Source organism: Hevea brasiliensis, chromosome 6 (genome assembly GCF_030052815.1).
Source record: "Hevea brasiliensis isolate MT/VB/25A 57/8 chromosome 6, ASM3005281v1, whole genome shotgun sequence".
Lineage (NCBI taxonomy): Eukaryota > Viridiplantae > Streptophyta > Magnoliopsida > Malpighiales > Euphorbiaceae > Hevea > Hevea brasiliensis.
In genome coordinates, this window is record NC_079498.1 from 22,320,756 (window position 1) to 22,342,064 (window position 21,309).

At 32.3% G+C, this 21,309-nt stretch overlaps 2 pseudogenes; both read right to left on the bottom strand.

Annotated features, from left to right (window-relative positions):
- Positions 1-1,986: 1,986 nt before the first annotated feature.
- LOC110638347 (mitogen-activated protein kinase kinase kinase 20-like) lies at positions 1,987-2,840 on the bottom strand (annotated as a pseudogene).
- Positions 2,841-6,302: 3,462 nt separating this feature from the next.
- LOC110638509 (mitogen-activated protein kinase kinase kinase 20-like) lies at positions 6,303-7,300 on the bottom strand (annotated as a pseudogene).
- Positions 7,301-21,309: the final 14,009 nt, after the last annotated feature.

A 21,309-nucleotide genomic window follows, 5' to 3' on the forward strand; every position in this document is an offset into this window, starting at 1 on the left:
GCACATAATAAATAAAGAAGGGCTAACCATCAAATAAACCTTGTCTTAGTTTTAGGTGTTTTGGGCAGCCTGCTAGTTGGGGTTAGTTTTGAGGAGTGCATGCTAAGTTTTTCCTGATTATTAATACAATATTTTATTTACAAAAAATATTAAGTCTTCTTTTCTATTTGCATTTTAAACCAAATGTTTTAATTTTGGCAAAATTCAAATCTTTTAGCTTAGTTTCATATTATTGCAATCCAATCCACAATGGCACTTAGAACTATTTTCGGTTCAAAACAAAAAAAACAAAACTAAACTAAGCCTATTCAGTTTTTCAATTTAGTTTCTTTTTTATTGGTTCGATTATTAATATTTGAGAAAAACCAAACCAAACTGAACTAATTTGTTGATGTGCGAAAATTATGAAAATAAGAAGTTTAATTCCTAATGAGTATATTTTTAAGAAAGTTATTTCTAAGGAAGTATGGTTTGAATGTGTTTAGTTAATAAGTTAAATTCCCAAAAAGTAAACGTGTATTAATAGAAAGTGACAATAAAAATGACATAAATATCCTTACTCCAAATGTTAAATTCTCATTAAATGTTTAATTCAATAAAGCAAATTTCATATTGCTCAAAAATTTAACTCACATAATAACAAAAAAAATATAATAAAATTTTTTATCAAAAAATATTATAAAAATTATTGGATTTATTTTTTTTTGGAAGAATGCATATAAAAAGAAAAATAATATTATTTTATTATTTTTCATGGATCTAATTACATACTTCCTCTAGGGAGAGGAAAGTTAGCTTCTCGACTTCCCGCGGAGTTAAAAAAAATAATGGTAACCAAATCAGCAATTTTTTCACTCTTTTAAAAATTTGAAGTTCCTTGGCAAAGTTTTCTCCAACCCCCAACCAAATAAGGCCCTATATTTATAACTTATCCAAACTTTTCGATGATTTTTTTTTTAAATTTTCTAGATTATTAGAAAATTAAAATTTTTTTATATTGAAAAAAAATAAAATGTTAATTAATATAAAATAACAAGATTCATGAAATAAAAAAAGGAAACTAAAAAAAAAAAATCTTCACTATGCAGTTAATGGAATTTCGACATGATGGGAATAAGCCAAAACTATAATTTAATACATTTTGCAATAACTTCGCACTGGAAATATATGTTCTTATAATGCATACTTGTAAATGCTTTCATGCGCGCATCTGATATCAATTAGTACAGTAATTTTGCTGATTCAAAAGATTATCAAAATTGTAATAGAAAACTCTATGTATTCAAATGGATCTTCTTCTATAAAATTAAATCATAATTTTTTAATATCAATATTTTATATTAATTATAGATACATATGACTGTTTCATTAATGGAACAATGAACTATTTAATAGGGAATATCTCTACTGTTTCCCAGCAGTCCTTTCGCTCTAATCTCCATGTCAATTGAATTTGAGATTTTCCCTGTATTGATCACAAACAACATTTTTATGGGGGTTGATGCGTGTATTTTCAATGTATGTGTTCCTAATTAAAGCAATCTTATTCATAGCAGCTGCGAACTCATAAGGCCTCCTCTTTTCATTTCATAAACCAAAAATGACTTTTATTTATATAATGGACAATATCAAATTACAACCAGCTTTTAGTAGAGAATTGGTTGCATAGAATAGTAAAATGCGGGCAGTAGCTACCAATGAAATACACAACAGCGTTGAATAAACAGGAGAAGATCACATCAGCTTTTCCAAATGAATGCTAATTCCACTTATATGTTCTTGAAAACAACTGGCACATTTTGGATAAGATCAGACATCACTAAAGATGGACCTCCTCCAGGCCAGACCTGCAGCACTTTTTTAGGTGTCAAATAAGAAACCTGCAAGTGAGCAGGGATGAAAACTTCATAGCTAGCAGAATTAGCATCTTCAGAGCAGGGATGAGTCCACGCACCCCTAGTCCACAATCTCCCCAAATTCACTGCTTTATGTGTCATTAATTCCGGATACAAAAGGATGAATAACATCTCAATGGGGAATCTGAACTGATGATTCTTCACTGGACATCTTTTCAAGAAATCCTTGTCATCCTTTGAAATCCAAGAAGGAATTTTACGCAATTCATATCTATCAGCAATCCTCTCGCAAGCTTTTTCAGTTGTTTCATTAGGGTTCGAACCCCAAAGTGATTTCCCAGTAAACATCTCGAAAACCATACATCCAAGAGCCCAAATATCAGAGGGAAATTCCTGAATATTATCAACGAGAGTCTCTGGTGCCATATACAAAGCAGTCCCTGCAATAGAACAATCAAACTTCCTCTTCTTGGTCTTCTGAACTTTCTTGGTCAATCCAAAATCCCCAATCTTGGGCACAAAGTCACCATCCCCACTAGGCGCAAGCAGCACATTGTCTGGCTTCAAGTCACAATGAACATAATCATGACTGTGGATATAATCAATACCTTTAAAAATAGACCTTGTGTATCTCTTCACATCCGATTCAGGCAACCCACAACCACCCGATCTCTTTATAAGATCTGCTAGTGTTCCTCCAGAAGCGTACTGCAGCAGTAGATTGTAAAGCATCTTTCCACCCTTACTCATAGTAGTTTCTTCACCATAACACTCAAGAATGTAGGGACAGTCACGAAGATGGTTGAAAACCTCTTTCTCCTTCTGAAGCGAACTTGAGGAAGAGACCTCCGCTGATTTAACAGCCATAAGTGGTGGATAATTCAAAAAGGCGAGATAAACAGACACAAACCCTCCTTTGCCAAGCAACGGCCCTCTCCACCATGCGATTACGTGATTATCCGAGCTATCTTCTTCGTTTGCCATAACCTTTCTCTTCGTTGATTGGGTTCAAAGCAATGTAATCTCCAATGCTTCAACGATACTTAGTTACACAAGAGAAGGGATTTTACCACCACATAACATCGACTTGAAATTAAAGCTTTATTTTCCTAGTTACCACAATTTTGAAACCTAACTTTAATAACTAATTTTATATCTTTTGACCCATAAAATAACTAAATAATTAATGTTAATTTAACAAAAAGGAAATAATTATAAATAAAATATATATATCATTCTAAAAATTTTAACTCAACTTTTTATTTTAAATTAAAAAAATATTTTATCAAAAATTTTAGTCCCATAAATTTAAAAATAAAATTTTAATCTAGTCAGCGTGCCTAGCTAGTCAACATGTCACATCAACTAATCACTTTAACTATTAACTAGTCTATTGGTAAATATAAAAATAATAATAAAGTTTTAAATAAAATTAATAAAATTAAAGGATTTGATTAAATTTAAAAAAAAATATAAGATTTTTACCTTTTTTAAGTCAATTTTGCTGTAACTAAAATATATTTCGTATAAAAAATTATTGATAAATTTTCTTTTCATGTTGTAAATGCTTAATAATAATAATAATAATAATAATAATAATAATAATAATAATAATAATAATAATAATAATAATAATAATAATAATAATAATTAGCTTTGAGCTTATTTAATCTTCTTCAATATGAGAGATTCAATAGTATCATCATTCATGAGTTATCATAATACATTGCTATTGAAGAATGTGACATTAATTGATTCCATTCTTTCTTATAAAACATACTTGTACAGACTTTCATGCATGTGTGTGTATTTGTTATCGGTTAGTGCAATAATAATAGAAATTTGCCAATGGATGCATTAGATTCTACAAAAATAGGTTTAAATTGGTTATCTTTATTTATATCTACTCTTTCTCATTAGTCATTTTGCTCTAATCTTGATCTTGAAGAAAACTTTAAACTGTTACAATTAATAGGAAATGCATGTAATTAAACATGTTTCGTCTTGAATCCCTTATGAGAACTTTTGTTTTTCCATGCATGTATAGAACATAAGAAACATTTTCTAATGGAGGAAACTTATTCATTTCTATGCACAAATCAATGGATGTGTTACTATTTCATAGAAGTGAACTCATAGGGCCACCTTTTTGAGAAATTATATAGTGAAGTAGTGATATCATATCAATACTTTACATAGAATGGCATAGTAATAGGAGATGGACAAATATACAAATGTAGTTATTGAAATTAAAAAATATATATAGAATTTTTTGGGACCCACTCTATATACATATTTATTTTTGCCATTCTATGTAAATTATCCTACATAGAACAATTGATATATAACAAGCTCAAACACATTATAAGTTATCCTTAGTAATCAACGAGATCTCAGTTCTCATTTAAGCCTTGCCATCGATTCATGTTGTTCATACTCTTCAGAGGGCAATTTGATCTTTGTCTCACTTGCAAAGCAAGGGCTGATCCGCTCTGAAGGCGTCATTGCTTTCTTTTAGTTTTAGGGTTCTTGTCTATTGCTTTCTTTTAGTTTTAGGGTTCTTGTCTGTATTGTCCTCATTTGAGTTTTGCTTTCCGTTTGCTTTTGGACTATTCTACTTTGTTCTTGGATTGTTTGAATCCTGTTTTGTTATCTTTGTTGTTCTTTGGTATCCAGGTTTTTCTCTTAGCATGCCTTGTCCTAGGTCGGGTTGGGTGTACGGGGCAATATGCTAAAAGGAGTTAGTTGGATGAGCTCATGCTAAGTTTTTCCTACCTTATTTTATTGAAATTTCCTATTAAAAAAAAGGAACCGAATGTGTGTGGGCTCTCTAAAAATAAGCTTCACAAGACTTGCTAAAAAGTTTTTTTTTTTTTTTTATTTATTTATAAAACATACTGGTACATAGGTTCATGTGTGGGTATCTTTTATCAATCAGTACAATAATAATAGTAAATTTTCAAAACTAGCTACCTAAGGCTGCCATAATAGTAAATTTTCAAAACTAGCTACCTAAAGATGCCATTAGATTCTATAAAAATAGTTTTCCTCCATGTTTAACTCATTTAACTTTATTTATTTTCCTCTTTGATACATGCAGTGATCCATTCAATAGGGATTTCACATTAGTCCTTTTGCTCTAATCTTAATGGAAATTGAATTTGAGACTTCTTGATGAAAACTTTAAACTGTTACAGTAGATCACGTAAGTAAATATGTTTTGTCTTGAATCCCTCATGAGAACTAATGTTTTTCCCTTCATAGAACCTAAGGGAGGATGATGCATTTTTGTGCCTAGATCAATGCATTTGTTACTAATTAAGGCAAACTAAGCTTATTAAAAAAAAAAAAAAAGCAAACTTATTCATAGCAGTGAACTCATATGGCTACCTTTTTTCATTTCATAAACCAAAAATGACTTTTATTTATATAATGAACAATATCAAATTACAACCACCATTTAGTCCAGAATTGGTTGCATAGAAATTTAAAATGTGTAGGCAGCAAGTCCCTGGCTTGGCAGCTTCCGTGGCATAAGCAATAGAGCCTTGAATAAACGGGAGAAGATCACATCAGCTTTTCCAAATGGATGCTAATTCCACGTTTATTCTTGAAACCAACTGGCACATTTGGGATAAAATCAGTCATCACTGATGATGGACCTCTTCCAGACCCATAGGTAGCAGAATTAGCATCTTCCAGGCCCATGGACAGCACTTTTTTAGGTCTCAAATAAGAAAGCTGCAAGTGAGCAGGGATAAAAACTTCTTAGGTAGCAGAATTAGCGTCTTCGTCACTCAGCAACTTGCTGCATATCATATCATATAATTATAGGCTCCAATTCACTAGGTAATTAATTCTTTCGGGGAACAATATTACTGGTAACGTTAAATAACAGGGTCAGTCGAGAGCACAATAAATAGCAATTCAGAACCATTGTTTTCCTTCCAGAATTGCACAGAGGACAGCATTCTCATCCCAGCTCCATTGACCAACTTGGATGGTATTGTTTGCGGTTGCAAGAAATCACATCTACAATTCCTTCACATGCCCAAATCTTTTCAATTCCAATTGTGTACTGCTGAAGTTGTTGTCCTGTTCTACAAATGATATAGTTCACTAAAGATCAAATTGCTGCTTAACTTGGAATACCGCATAACGATTTTGAAAGAGTTAAAAGTGGTTTGAAGTTAAAAGGGATATCAATGTATACCTGTAAGAGGGGTGAATATAGTAGGACATTTCTCCACCATATGTGAAGAAACATATGCTGGTGAAACAATTGCAAAAAACATCTTTGCCAATTATAGCAGAGATTGGAGTACTAACTTCATTGGACTACTGATTCTGTGGATTCAGGAAAACTTCAAAACACCCCACCATTACTCTCTTCCACAACATCTGACCAACAACAAGAAGAAGATCCTATTCAGATATAGAATGCCACTATTTAGAATAGCTCGAATCACAAGGTTCATTACCTGTGACAGATGAGTTCACGCACCCTTAATCCACAATCTCCCCAAATTCGCTGCTTTCTGTGCCATCTATTCTGGATACAAAAGGATGAATTAATAACATCTCAATTGTGAATCTGAACTTATGATTCTTCACAAGACATCCTTCCAAGAAATCCTAGGCATCCCTTGAAATCCCAGAAGGAATTTTAGGCAATTCATATCGATCGGCAATCCTTTCGGAAACTTCTTCAGTTGTCTCATCAGGGTTTGAAGTCGAACCCAAAGTGATTTCCCAATGAACATCTTGTAAGCCATGCATCCAAGGGCCAAAATATCAGAGGGAAATTCCTGAATATTATCAACCAGAGGCTCTGGTGCCATATACCAAGCAGTCCTTGCAACAGAACAATCAAACTTCCTCTTCTTAGTCTTCTGAACTTTCTTAGCCAATCCAAAATCCCCAATCTTGGGCACACAGTCACCATCCCCACTAGGCACGGGCAGCACATTGTCTGGCTTCAAGTTACAATGAACATAATCATGCTTCAAGTTACAATGAACATAATCATGACTATGGATATAACCAATGCCTTTAAGAATAGATCTTGTGTATCTCTTCAACCCACAACCACCCGATCTCTTTATAAGATCAGGAAGGGTTCCTTTAGAAGCATACTCCAACAACAGATTGTAAAGCATCTTTCCATCCTTGGCCATTGTAGTTTCTTCACCATAACTGAAGAATGTAGGGACAGTCATGAAGATGGTTGAAAACCTCTTTCTCCTTCTGAAGCGAATTGAGGAAGGGATCTCCGCTGATTTAACAGCCATAAGTGGTCGATAAAAAGATCTTGATTTGGGTTTCTTCAAATAGGCGAGATAAACAGACGCAAACCCTCCTTTGCCAAGCAACGGCCCTCTCCACCATGCAACTCCGTGATTAGCCAATCTATCTTCTTCGATTGCCATAACCTTTCTCTTCATTGCTTGGGGCTCAAAGCAATCTAATCTCTAATGCTTCAACAATACATAGTTACACAAGAGAAGGGATTTTGCAGCCACATACCATTGACATGAAATTAAGGCTTTCTTTTTCTAGTTGCCGTCATTTTGAAACCCAACTTAACCAATAGCTAATTTTATATCTCTTCGTTTTTTGATAATCAATAACTAATTAATGTTAAATTACCAAAAAAGAAATAATTATAAATAAAAATTTAATAACTACAATTTCATAAAAATATAAAAGAAATTACATACAAAGGTAATATCGGAAAATAAAATTAATTATTGACTATATTCACTTCAATCATGTCATCAGTTTGCAGTAAATATATTTATAATATTAGTAATAAAAATAATTTAAAATAATTGAAAGGTACTTGTATGTGTTTTTCTTATTTAGGTCCGGTTTATCACCTACTCAAGACACAAGATGTGTGATGAACCTCTATTAAATACTTGATTCTCATATATTTATATTTTGAATCCATGATAAATCAATTTTAGGTAAAAATTTTCTCTTTTATAAAAGAATTTCTTGATAAATAATTTTGCCTTTTATCTTTTACGTTATAATTATTTAAAATAATGATAAATAGTAATGAAAATTTATACAAATTTTTTTTAATAAATATATTAATTAAATTCAAACGAAAATAAAGTTGTAATAACTAAAAATCAAATTTAAATTGAAAGAAAGTTGATTAAATTTGATGTGACAAAGAATTTATGAAAGAAAACTATATAATTAAAAGACCTGGTCTAGAAAGTTTGCAATGGAATATCTTTTAGAATATAGGATTGAATATCTAAATTAATATGATAAAAATTGATTTTACAACTTAAACAATAGAAATAAAGATTAAGTATAATTAAGAAATAAAATAAATAATTATATACATCATTATATTTTAAAAGTAATAATTTTGTAATTATATATTAAAGATATTTTCATTCGTTCTTAAGTTTATTATCTCATTCATATTTTTTTGTATGTTATAAATATAATACACACTAAATTCTTTTTCTCTTTAAAAATAAATACTCTTAACTTTTATAAAATTCAATAGGTCTAACAATCTTAAAAAGGCAAACCTTTTATTCTTCTTTTATTTAGTTCAATTCTTTTAATTTTAGTGAAATAGGCTAATTTTTTAAAAAATTTTAACACTTTTATCTATTTTTTAAATTAGATTTAGGAAAGCTAACATAATAGTTTAGGTGACTTATATTAATATTATATTGTAGGTCCTACATGGCACATAATAAATAAAAAAAAGGCTAACTACGAAGTAAATCTTGTCTTTATTTTGGGTGTTTTGGGCAACCTGCCTGTTGGAGTTAGTTATGAGGAGTGCATGCTAAGTTTTTCTTGATCATTAATACAATATTTTATTTATAAAAAAAAATTAAGTCTTCTTGCCTATTTGCATTTAATCCAAATGTTTTAATTTTGGCAAAATTTAAATCTAATCTTTTAGGTTATTTTCACATTATTGCAATCCAATTCACAACGACACTTAGAACTGTGCAATTTTTGTTGAAGTCAACACTAATTTAATTTCAAGATTTAATCACATGGTTCAAATCTTCCAATACCTTTGAATTAGATCTTTTGTTAGACTTTCTTGGATTTTCATTAAATGCTATGGGACCTTTATGTGCCTATAAATAGCCAAGCTCCTTCAAGGTTTTGGGCATGAGAAGTGAAGTGAGATGAGAGATAGAATTCTCATCCAAAGGAGAGTAGAAAAAATAGTAGAGTGTGAGAGTGTTATAATTAAGGCATTAGTATAATTGAAAGTATACTCTGTACTTGCCACATTGATGGATCTTGTATATCAGAAATGATTATACTTTTGCTATTATCTTATTAAAATTAATAAAAGTTTATTTAGAGTGTGTATTTTTTTTTTCAAAAAATCTACCCAATTTTCCTAAGTGGTATCAGAGCGGGAGGTTAGGGACCAATATATGCTAGAAGAAAGTGCGTAGTCTGGGCTTGTGAAGTTGGTGTCAGGGGCAAAACTTACTTGGCTTCTTGGGTATAGTTTATATGATATATTGTGCTATTAATTGCATGTTTGGAAAAATTTTGTCCAAGGAGATTGGAATTTAAGTGGACCATTGTGACCCTCCAATCTTTCTTGGAAATTTTCCTAGTGTAATTTGTTGGTACAATTGTTCATATACTATTTCTAACACTGCCAAGTCACTATGGCAGATCTAGCTAGTTCATCTAGTTCGATTGAGAAGCTCAACCAGAACAACTATAGTACATGGAGTATCCGCATGCAGTACTATTTATTGGGGCAAGATTTATGGAGTATCGTTAAGGAAGTGATACTACACCACCAATTGATGATGAGGAGGCTAGAAAGTGGAGAATTAAAGCTGAGAAAGCTATGTACACATTCTTAATCATAGTGGAGGATGAGTTATTGCATCACATTAAAGATGTCAAATTACCAAAGGAAGCATGGGACGCTCTAGTAGAATTATTCACATGAACAAATGAAGCAAAATTGCAATGACTTGAGAATGAACTCAGGTCAGTCTCACAAGCAAACTTGATAATTAGCCATTACTTTACCAAAGTGAAGTTGATATTTCAAATCTTGATCTCGAGAATAAGATCGGTGACTCAAGAGTAAGAAGAATTATCATTCATGTTCTAAGACTAGAATATGCTGCTTTGGTTACTACCACTCGATGATGGGCTAAAGAACCAACTTTGACAGAGTTGGAGAATCTGTTATCCATTCAAGAGGCTTTAAATGAGCAGATGTCTGGAGTTGTAATCAAAGATGAGGAGAAAGCCCTTTTTAGATCAAGAAGAAGAATTTTAAAGAAAAGTTCAAGAATGGAAAAGGTAAGCAAAGGAAAAAGCAAGGAGATTGGAAAAAGGTCGCCAAAATCGAAGCTCTCAATAAGGGGGAGCAAAATAGGGCACTCGTGATAACAATGAATGAGAAGACAAAAGGAGTTATAAAAAGAATGATGAATGCTACAATTGTGGCAAGAAAGGTCATTTTACTCAGGATTGTTGGCACAAGAAAGAAAAAGGCAATATTGCTACATCAATTTCAAATGGCAGTGAAGTAAAACGGGACCTATAGGCCTCTATTGCAGTTGAAGAAGAAGTAGACTTGTGTCAACCGTCAAAATCTAAAGAGGAAGTGGCTCTTACAACTACTTGTAATGAAGCTATAAACTACAAGGATGATTGGATCGTTGATTCTGAGTATTTTAATCATATGAGTGGAGACACTGGCAAGATTTTAGATATGAAGGCATATAAGGGAAGTAAAGTTGTGGTGATTGTTGACAATTCAAAATTACCAATTATTCACATCGGTAATACTATAGTTATACCTCAGTTCAACTCATGCCAAATATGAATACAAAATGTTTATCATGTGCCTAGTATGAAGAAGAATCTGTTATCAGTATCATACTTGCCAGCCTCTGGTAATTTTGTGGTGTTTGGACCAAGTGATATCAAGGTGTATAGAAGTTTGAAAGCTACAAGTGAGCCAATCATGGAAGGCAAATAGCTTGAGTCAGTCAATGTGATGACTGCTCAAACTACATATATTGATAAGACAAGAAAGAATGAGACAGTTGATTTGTGGCATGCTCAGCTAGGACACGTCAGTTATCAGAAATTGAAAGTGATGATGAAGAAGTCAATGTTGAAAGTACTTGCTCAACTAGAAGTCCAAGAGGACATTGTGTGCACTGGATGTTAATATGTGTCACACCTGCACTAGAGGGAAATGTGATAAGGAAAAATTGACAAAGTTTCCCTTAAAATATATCTAATTAGACATATGAAACTTGCTGAAAACCTGGAAGAATATGTAAGTATATACATATACACATAAAGTGGCTCTATGCCAAATAGATAAATCATCTTCATAGATACATGATTTTTTCCCTCCATGGGAACCAAAAATAATACAAACACAGACTTTAGGTGGGTAGCAGTCTAAACACATAGATAATATATACAATAATCCAAAATGATCAAAATTTACAAAAGGAACATGTTGGCCTGACCTCCACTAAACTCTGTAGCTGGTGAAGTGGAAGAAAAGACAATGCTAATAAACGAGGGCTACTAAATGAAGGATTACCAAAAAGAATATAAAATATTAAAAATATAAAAGGTAAGTACATCTACTCAATGAGCGAATAAATAAATAACAAAGGGAGAAATAAACAAGGTTTGGGTACTTATTAGTACCAGGTACTATATTAACATATGTCAGCTGAATAAATATCATTTGATATAATTCACATAACTGAGATAAAATAAAATTTCATGCTGTGAAGAAAATATTTCAGAAATAACTTTGCCAATAATCATAAAATCAGTAATATTCTCAAGCACTCACAATATGCCTCCTATAGATAATGTTGGCATCTCAGGTGCATATAATAAACTCTGGCAACTTGAGAGCAATGTTAGCATCCTGGGCTCTATGATGGCACTAATGGCCCAAGAGCAATAAATATGCTTATCATACACATGTGCAGAGCTACCCCCAAAGGGCGACCACTTGATATATGCCCTAAAGGCTATATATATATCAAGCGCTGTCCCAATGACAGTATAAATATATACTAAGTTGAAATAAATCACCCGTCATCAAGTGCAATCCATTCGGTGCATATATAGAGTGTATTTGACTATTTATTTAGCTAAAATTAAAATCTTATTTCATTTATTTAAAGCACACAGAAAAAAGCCACTATCCATTCCCATTTTTTTTTTCATAACACAAATAATAACATAAATTTATATTTAATAAAAATACTAGTGTTATAAATTTATCCACTCACTGTACTGAAGACTAACGAAGCTTAAACTGCTGGAGCACCCCTAGTATCTACAACAGGAGTTGGATCATCTCCTAAAAGTGTAGGGAAAAGTAATACATTAAGAAAAGGAATTTTAAATCCTGAAGATGAAGAAGATGAAGGTAAAATGCATGATTTATTTATCTAAAATTCAAAAAAATTTGGAGGCATTTCAGTATAAATTGAACGTCTTCCAAAATTCCAAGAACTCAACCAATTCTTCACAAGCCACAACACATTCACAAATAATTTAAAATGCCCCTCTAAAGCCTATATAATACATCCATAATTAATTTCACCCTTTTCTCTCTTAAATCATTTTTTCTGCCCCTCCATAATAATATTTTTCTCCTTTTTAATAGTTCATACCACATTTTCTTCCAACAATAACTTTAGAATCCTTGCTCACATAAATATAATTAATATTCATTAATATATTCAAAATCAACAAATTCTATATTCTAATTTCTTCACTCTCAACCAAATATTTAGGACTTAAAGAACCTAAATTTAATTCTCATAATTGAAAACTAATTTTTGATATTCACCTTTTAAAAATACCTTATATATATATGTATATATATTATAGCTATGAATTTCCTTGAAATTAATCCATAGAAACCCTTACTTCAATATCAACTTTACCACAAATCTTTATCCTAAACTTGCCTCCCTCAATTTCTTTTTCCATAGAAATCACAATTAAATAATAAAGGAAGTTAATTTAAGCTTAATATTTCACAAGAAAAAGAGGAAGAAAAACTTACCTATTAAAACGTAATTTGTGCTATTGTGGGAAGAAATGAGTTTTAGCTAAGGTTTTTATGGATTTATGGGTGTAATTGAGTGATTTGGATGTAAAAGAAATGATAAGGAAGAAGTTTGGGTTGAAGATGGAGGGATCAAGGTGAAATTTGGCTATGGAGTGTGTGAAATTCTCCTCCCCTGTTAAACTACCTGAAGCTATCTGTTCTGTGTTTTTTTTTTTTTTTTCACACACACATACGTATATATATAAATACAAATTCTAGAGTTATCTTTTTATGGGCCCTCTAATTTGGTTTCATGGGTTGGGCTACTTGGCTAGGCCTTATAGTGCAGTAAGGCACACCAACTACCATATGAAGAGTCCAATTCAGAGCCAAGGTGCTATTAGAGCTAGTTCACTCAGATGTGTTTGGTCTAATTAAACAATCATCAGTAAGTGGTTTCCGGTACATGATAACCTTTAGTGATGATTTCTCAAGATATATCTGGGTAGATTTTCTCAAAGCGAAGTCAGAATCTTTGAGCAAATTTAAAGAGTTTAAAGAGAAAGTTGAAAAAGAACTTGATCAAAATATATAATGTTTGCATACAGATAATGGAGGAGAATACACATCATCAGAGTTTGTGCAATTCTTGCAACACTGCAAGATAAAGCAACAACTTATCCAAACACACCACAGTAGAATAAAGTTGCTGAAAGAAAGAATAGGCATTTGGTAGAGATATGTGGGAGCATGTTGCATGCCAAAAATGTGCCACCTTATTTTTGGGCAAATTGTATGAAAACAACAGCCCATGTCATTAACATACTACCTTATACTACATTGGGGTTTGAATCTTCATTTGAGAAGTTAAGGAAAAAGAAGCTAGTTGTTAGTCACTTCATATATTTGGTTGTGTATGTTACGCTTTCATACCAGACCATCTACATGGAAAGTTTGATAAAAAAGCAATCTAATGCATATTTGTTAGGTATGTTGATCAATGTAAAGTTTGGAGATGTTGTGATCCAATAACAGGACGGTGCTATGTGTCAAGAAACATAGTGTTTGATGAATCATCATCTTAGTGGTCATCATAAACAGTCTTATTGCCAGACTCCAAGAAGATTGAAGAAAAATTGCAAGAAAGACTGGGAGAGCAGCCAACAAATGAAAATGCTCAACCATATGAAGATATTATTGAATTAGAAAATGATAGCAATGAAGAAATACCTTCATCAAAGATGAAGAGTTCATGGAAAATAGGAGTGTATCAAAAAGAAGAAGAAAGGCCAAGTCAGATAGAAGACTATCACATGGAGGAAATCTCTCAAAGGCCTTTGCGAAGGTTAATTAGACAAAGGAAGCTGAATCCCATATACGCCAATACAGCTTTAATATAAAATGTTGGAATAGTGGAACCATTTACTTATGAAGAGGCATCTAAGAAAAAGGAGTGGAGATTAGCCATGGTAGAAGAAATTCAAGCTCTGGAGAAAAATGAAACTTGGGAACTTATGCCAAAACCCAAAAATGTGCAACCCATATCTTGTAAATGGGTGTACAAAGTGAAAACTTGATCAGATGGATCAATTGAAAGGTACAAAGCAAGGCTTGTAGCTCGTGGATTCTCATAACAATATGGCTAGATTATGATGAAACATTTAGTCCAGTAGCAAAAATCACCACAGTTTGTGTGTTGCTATCACTTGAAGCAAGCAAAGCTTAGAGGCTTTGGCAGATGGATGTAAAAAATGCATTCTTACATGGTGAGCTGGATCGAGACATCTACATAGAGCAACCAAAAGGTATCATAAATAAGTCTCATGCAGAGTAAGTTTGCAGACTGAAAAAGGCTCTATACGGGCTAAAAGAATCACCACGAGCATGGTATGGCAAGATTATTGAATTTCTAGTATACAGTGGGTATACTGTATCTCCAACAAATTCAAATTTGTTCATAAAAGCTAAAAATGAAGAAATGGTTATTGTACTTGTATATGTTAATGATCTCATTGTCACTGGAAATGACTCAGAAGAAATCCAACAAGTACAAAGAAATTTGGGTGTGCGGTTTCAAATAAAAGAACTTAGAGAGTTGAAGCATTTTCTTAGTCTAGAAGTGGAATGATCAAGAGATGAATTATTATTATGGTCTAGAAGTATGTAAAGAATTTGCTACAATAGTTTGGGTTACTTGATTGCAAGCCCATCTCAACTCCTATGGAGGTTAATGCCAAGCTATGTTCAACTGAAGGCAAGGACTTGGAAGATGCAATAATTTACAGATAGCTAGTTGGCAGTTTAATCTACCTTACTATAACATGACCAGATATTTCTTATGCTATAAGTGTTATTAGTGGGTTTATGCAAAAGCCAAAGAAGCTTCATTTGGACGTTACTAGGCGAATTTTGCAATATATTAAAGGAACTGCTGATTATGGTATCTTCTATAAGAAAGGAAGCACATGTGAATTATAAGGGTATTGTGATGTAGATTATGCTGGCAATCTTGATATCTGCATATCAACAAATAGATATGTGTTTAATTTTGGCTCAGGAGCAATTTCTTAGTGCAGTAAAAGGCAACCAGCAGTGTCATTATCAAGCACAGAAGCAGAATATAGAGCAGTAGCTATGACAGCACAAGAATGTGCTTGGTTGATACAATTATTGAAGGATTTGTGGCAACCAATAGATTTTATAGTACAATTATACTGTGATAATCTATCAGCAATACGTTTAGTTGAGAATCCAGTATTTCACACTAGAACAAAGCATGTAGAGGTGCATTATCACTACTTAAGGGAGAAAGTTTTGCAAGACTAGATTCAAATAATGCCAATAAAGACTGATGACCAATTAGCAGACTTTTTACAAAAGGTTTCAAGGGTGTGAAGACAGAAAAGTTTCAGAAGCTACTTGGCATGGTTTTAAGGAAAGAGATCATTAGTGTTGAGGGGGAGTGTTGGAGTCAACACTAATTTAATTTCAAGATTTAATCAAATGGTTCAAATCTTCCAATATCTTTGAATTAGATCTTTTGTTAGACTTTCTTGGATTTTCATTAAATGCAATGGGACCTTTATGTGCCTATAAATAGCCAAGTTCCTTCAAGGTTTTGGGTATGAAAAGTGAAGTGAGATGAGAGATAGAATTCCCATCCAAAGGAGAGTAGAGAAAATAATAAAGTGTGAGAGTGTTGTAATTAAGGCATTAGTATGATTCAAAGTATGCTCTGTACTTACCACATTGATGGATCTTGTATATCAGAAATGATTATACTTTCGCAATTATCTTGTTAAAATTAATAAAAATTTATTTAGCGTGTGTATTTTTTTTCTCCAAAAAATCTGCCCAAATTTCCTAATAATTTTTGCTTAAAACGAAAAAAACAAAACAAAACTAACCCTATTCAGTTTTTTAGTTTAATTTCTTTTTAATTGGTTCAATTATTATATTTGAGAAAAGCCAAACCAAACCAAACCAATTTGTTGATGTGCGAAAATTATGAAAAAAAGAAGTTTAATTCTCGATAAGTATATTTTTAAGAAAGTTAATTCTAAGGAAGTATGATTTGAATGTGTTTGGTTGGTATATTAAATTTCCAAAAAGTAAAAGTGTATTAATGGAAAATGACAATGAAAATGACATAAATATCCTTGCTCCAAATGTTAAATTCTCATTAAATGTTTAATTAAATAAAGCATATTTCATACTGCTCAAAAATTTAAATCACATAATAATAAACAAAATATAATAAATTTTTTCATCAAAAAATATTATAAAAATTCTTGGATTTAATTTAATTAATTTTTTTCTTTGGATGAATGCATATAAAAAGAAAAATAATATTATTTTATTATTTTTTATGGATCTAAAAGCATTATAATAGAAAAAAAAAAGAGAAGGGTAAAGTTGGAAGGAATAATTTTTATACCAAGTAACTACAACTTTCTTGGGTCAGGCTTAGGAAATTACTTCTTCTGGGGAGAGGAAAGTTAGCTCCCCAACTTTCCAGGATGTTAAAAAAATAATGGTCACCAAATAAGTAATATTTTCACCCTTTTGAAAATTTGAAGTTCCTTAGCAAAGTTATCCCCAACCCCCAAACAAATAAGGCCTTATATTTATAACTAATCCAAACTTTTTGATGGTTTTTTTTTTAATTAAAATTTTCTAGACTGAAAAAAAAAATAAAATGCTAATTAATATAAAATAACAAGATTCATGAAATAAAAAAAAAACTAATAAAAAAATATCTTCACTAAGCAGTTAATGAAATTTTGACATGATTGGAATAAACCAAAACTATAATTTAATATATTTTGCACTAACTTCGCACTGAAAATATATGCTCTTATAATGCATACTTGTAAATGCTTTCACGTGCATATCTGATAACAATTAGTACAATAATTTTACTAATTCAAAAGATTATCAAAATTGCAATAGAAAACTCCACATATTCAAACGGATCTTCTTTTATAAAATTAAATCATAATTTTTTAATATCAATATTTTATATTAATAATAGAACAATAGGAAATATCTCTATTATTTCCCAGCAATCCTTTTGCTCTAATCTCAATGTCAATTGAATTTGAGCTTTTCCCTGTATTGATCACAAACAACATTTTTATGGAGGTTGATGCATACATTTATTTTCCCAGATCAAGGTATGTGTTACTGATTAAAGCAATCTTATTCATAGTGGCTGTGAAATAATATGGCCACCTCTTTTTATTTCATAAACCAAAAATGACTTTTATTTATATAATGAATAATATCAAATTATAACTAGCTTTTAGTAGAGAATTGGTTGCATAGAATAGTAAAATGTGAGTAGCAGCTACTGATGAAATGCACAAAAACATTGAATAAACAAGAGAATATCACATCAGCTTTTCAAAATGAATGCTACAAGTCAACTCAACTCAATTCAACTAAGCCTTTATCCCAAAAATTTATTAGGGTCAGCTATATGGTTCTCTTTCTTCACTCTAAACAATTTTGGGTTAAATCCTCGAAAATGTATAATGCTTTTAGGTTATATTATACTACTCTCCTCCAAGTCAGTTTAGATCTACCATTTCTTTTCTTTTTATCCTCTAACCCAATGTGCTCTACTTGTTTAACTGGAGCCTCCGTATGTCTACGCTTCACATGACCAAACTACCTCAATCTCCCTTCTCTCAATTTATCTTCAATTGGCACCACTCCTACCTTTTCTCTAATATTCTCATTACGGACTTTATCTAGTCTAGTATGGCAACTCATTCACCTTAACATTCTCATCTCCGCAACTCTCATCTTAGATGCACACGTCTCCTTCATTGCCCAACACTCACTACCATATAACATGGCTGGTCGTTTTAACTTATTGGGAATCTTATGATCACATAAAACTCCCGTGGCACTTCTCCACTTCAACCATCCGGCTTTAATCCTATGACTAACATCCTCCTCACATCCCTCATCTATTTGAAGAATTGAGCCGAAATATTTAAAGTGATTACTTTGGGGTAATACCACTCCATCCAAACTAACTCCTTTCCTATCACTAGTTTGGCCTTCACTGAACTTGCAATGCATGTATTTTGTCCTCATTCTACTTAACTTAAAGCCCTTTAACTCTAGAGCACTTCTCCAAAGCTCTAGCTTTCTATTGACTCCTTATCACGTCTCATTTATTAGAACTACATTATCTGCAAACATCATGCACCAAGGGATATTCTCTTGTATATGTTTGGCAATTCATCTAGAACTAATGTAAAATGGCAAGGGCTGACAGCTTAATCTTAGTGTAATCCAACTGAGATAGGGAAATCTCTTGTGTCATCTCCCACTGTGCGCATAATAGTAGTTGCTCCTTCATACATATCTTTCAACGCTTGTATGTGCCTAATAGATACCTTCTTTTGTTCTAACACTCTCTATAAGACATCTCTTGAAACATTATCATAAGCCTTCTCCAAATCGATAAAAACCATATATAGATCTTTCTTCACATCTATATATTTCTCCATCAAGCTTCTAATGAAAAAGATTGCTTCCATAGTTGAACGATCGGGCATGAATCCAAATTGATTGGGAGAGATAGAAGTGTCATGACGTAGTCGATGTTCCATAACTTCATAGTATGGTTCATGAGTTTAATTCCCCTATAGTTTGAATAACTCTGTATGTCTCCCTTATTTTTTAAAATATATACAAAAATACTCATCCTCCATTCATCAGCATTTTCTTTGAGTTTAGAATCTTATTAAACAATTTAGTTAACCATGCCACTCCTACATCTTTGAAACACTTCCACACTTCAATTGGTATTCTATCGGGTCCACAGGCTTTACCCATTATCATTCTCTTAAGTGTTTTCTTTACTTCTAAAGATCTAATCCTTTGAGTGTAATTCACATCTGTAGTCTATATTCATGTTATTACCACTTTGACTATTATTAAAGAGATCATCAAAATAATTTCTCTATCTTTCTTTAATATCCTCATCTTTCATCAACACTTTTCCTTTTTTATCCTTAATGCACGTAACTTGATTGATATTTTGACATTTCTTTTCTCTCCTCCTTGCTAATCTATAAATATCTTTCTCCTTTTTTTTTAGTTTCAAGTTTCTCATATAACTTTTCAAAAGCCTACGCTCTTGCTTGACTAACCGCCTTTTTTGCCTCTTTCTTTGCTATCTTGTACTATTCATAAGCCTCATTATTATCACACTTAGATAATTTCTTATACCATTTCCTTTTTCTCTTCACTGCCTTTAATACTTTGTTATTCCACCACCATCTCTCTTTTTAGGATGATCCATGTCTTCTAAACTCTCCAAGTACTTTTCTAGCTACTTTTCTAATCTTTTATGCCATCTGTATCCACATACCATTGGCCTCCACATCCAGCTTCCTTGCTTCAGACTCGAGAAGCTCATTTTTAAACTTTACTTGCTTTACTCTTTTAAACCCCCACCACTTTGTTCGAGCTACAATATTTCTTCTAACCTTACTTGAATTCTTCCTCAACTTGACATCTAAAACCACTAACTGATGTTGACTTGTTAATGCCTCTCCTATAATAACCTTGCAATCCTTGCATAGAGCTCTATTTGTCTTCTTGATTAAGAGGAAGTCAATTTAGCTTCTATATTGTCCACTTTTGAAAGTCACTAAATGTGACTCCCTTTTTATAAAGTAGGTATTTGCTAGTATTAGGTCGTACGCCATGGCAAAATCCATGATACTTTTCCCCTTCTCATTTTGGCTACTAAAACCAAAACTTTCATGAACATTCTCATAATCTTGCCTATCACTTCCTATATGTCCATTCAAATCTCCACCGATGAGAACATTCTTTTTATTTGGTATGCTTTGCATTAGATTATCCATATCTTCCCAAAACCTTTGTTTACTCTCACTATCTAGTCCTATTTGTGGGACATAAGCACTAACTATATTTATTATTTCTCCTTTTAGTACTAGCTTTACTAGTATAATTCTATCTTCTATTCTTTTCACAGCTATTATGCTATCTTTCAATGTCTTGTCTATGATCATGCCCCCTCCATTTTTGTACCTCTCCATTTCGGTAAAACACAGTTTGTATCCTAAATTACCCACTTCCTTACTTTTCTCTCCTACCCATTTAATCTCCTGAATGTAAATAATATTTATCCTTATTCTTTCCAAGATATCCATAAGCTCCATTAATTTTCCTGTAAGTGATCCAACATTCCAAGTACCAACCCTGATTCTCCTCCTATCCTGTTCCTTCCTAATTGATCTCCTTCTATGATATCTTCTATTATTCTTTATGCCTATCTTGTGTTCTGTTCCACTATCTGTTCTACTATCTATTCTATGGACTAACTTCTTTGTCCACACCCATCCATGATGTGGGAACCCTTGCTCATTTAACACCACACCTAGGCGTCGGTATGGCACATCGCCTTCAGTGAATGCACTACACCTTTACATATTTCTCACTACACCCGGGCTCTGATGCAGCGCATAGTAAGTAGAGGATGCCTCAACATTTATATCATAAGAATCCATACCACGAGGAATGATAAAATTTTTATGTTGGTTGTGACCTACTGTAACCCTCCTCCTTTATCCGGACTTGGGACTGGCTAAGCATAAACTACTTAGTCGGAGTTTCCAAATGAATACTAATTCCTCTTATATGTTTTTGAAACCAACTAGCACATTTTAGACAGGATTAGACATCACTAAAGATGGATCTCCTCCAGGCTAAACCTACAGCATTTTTTTAGGTTTCAAATAAGAAACCTGCAAGTGAGCAGAGATGAAAACTTCATAGCCAGTAAAATTAGCATATTCAGAGCAAGGATGAGTCCACGCACCC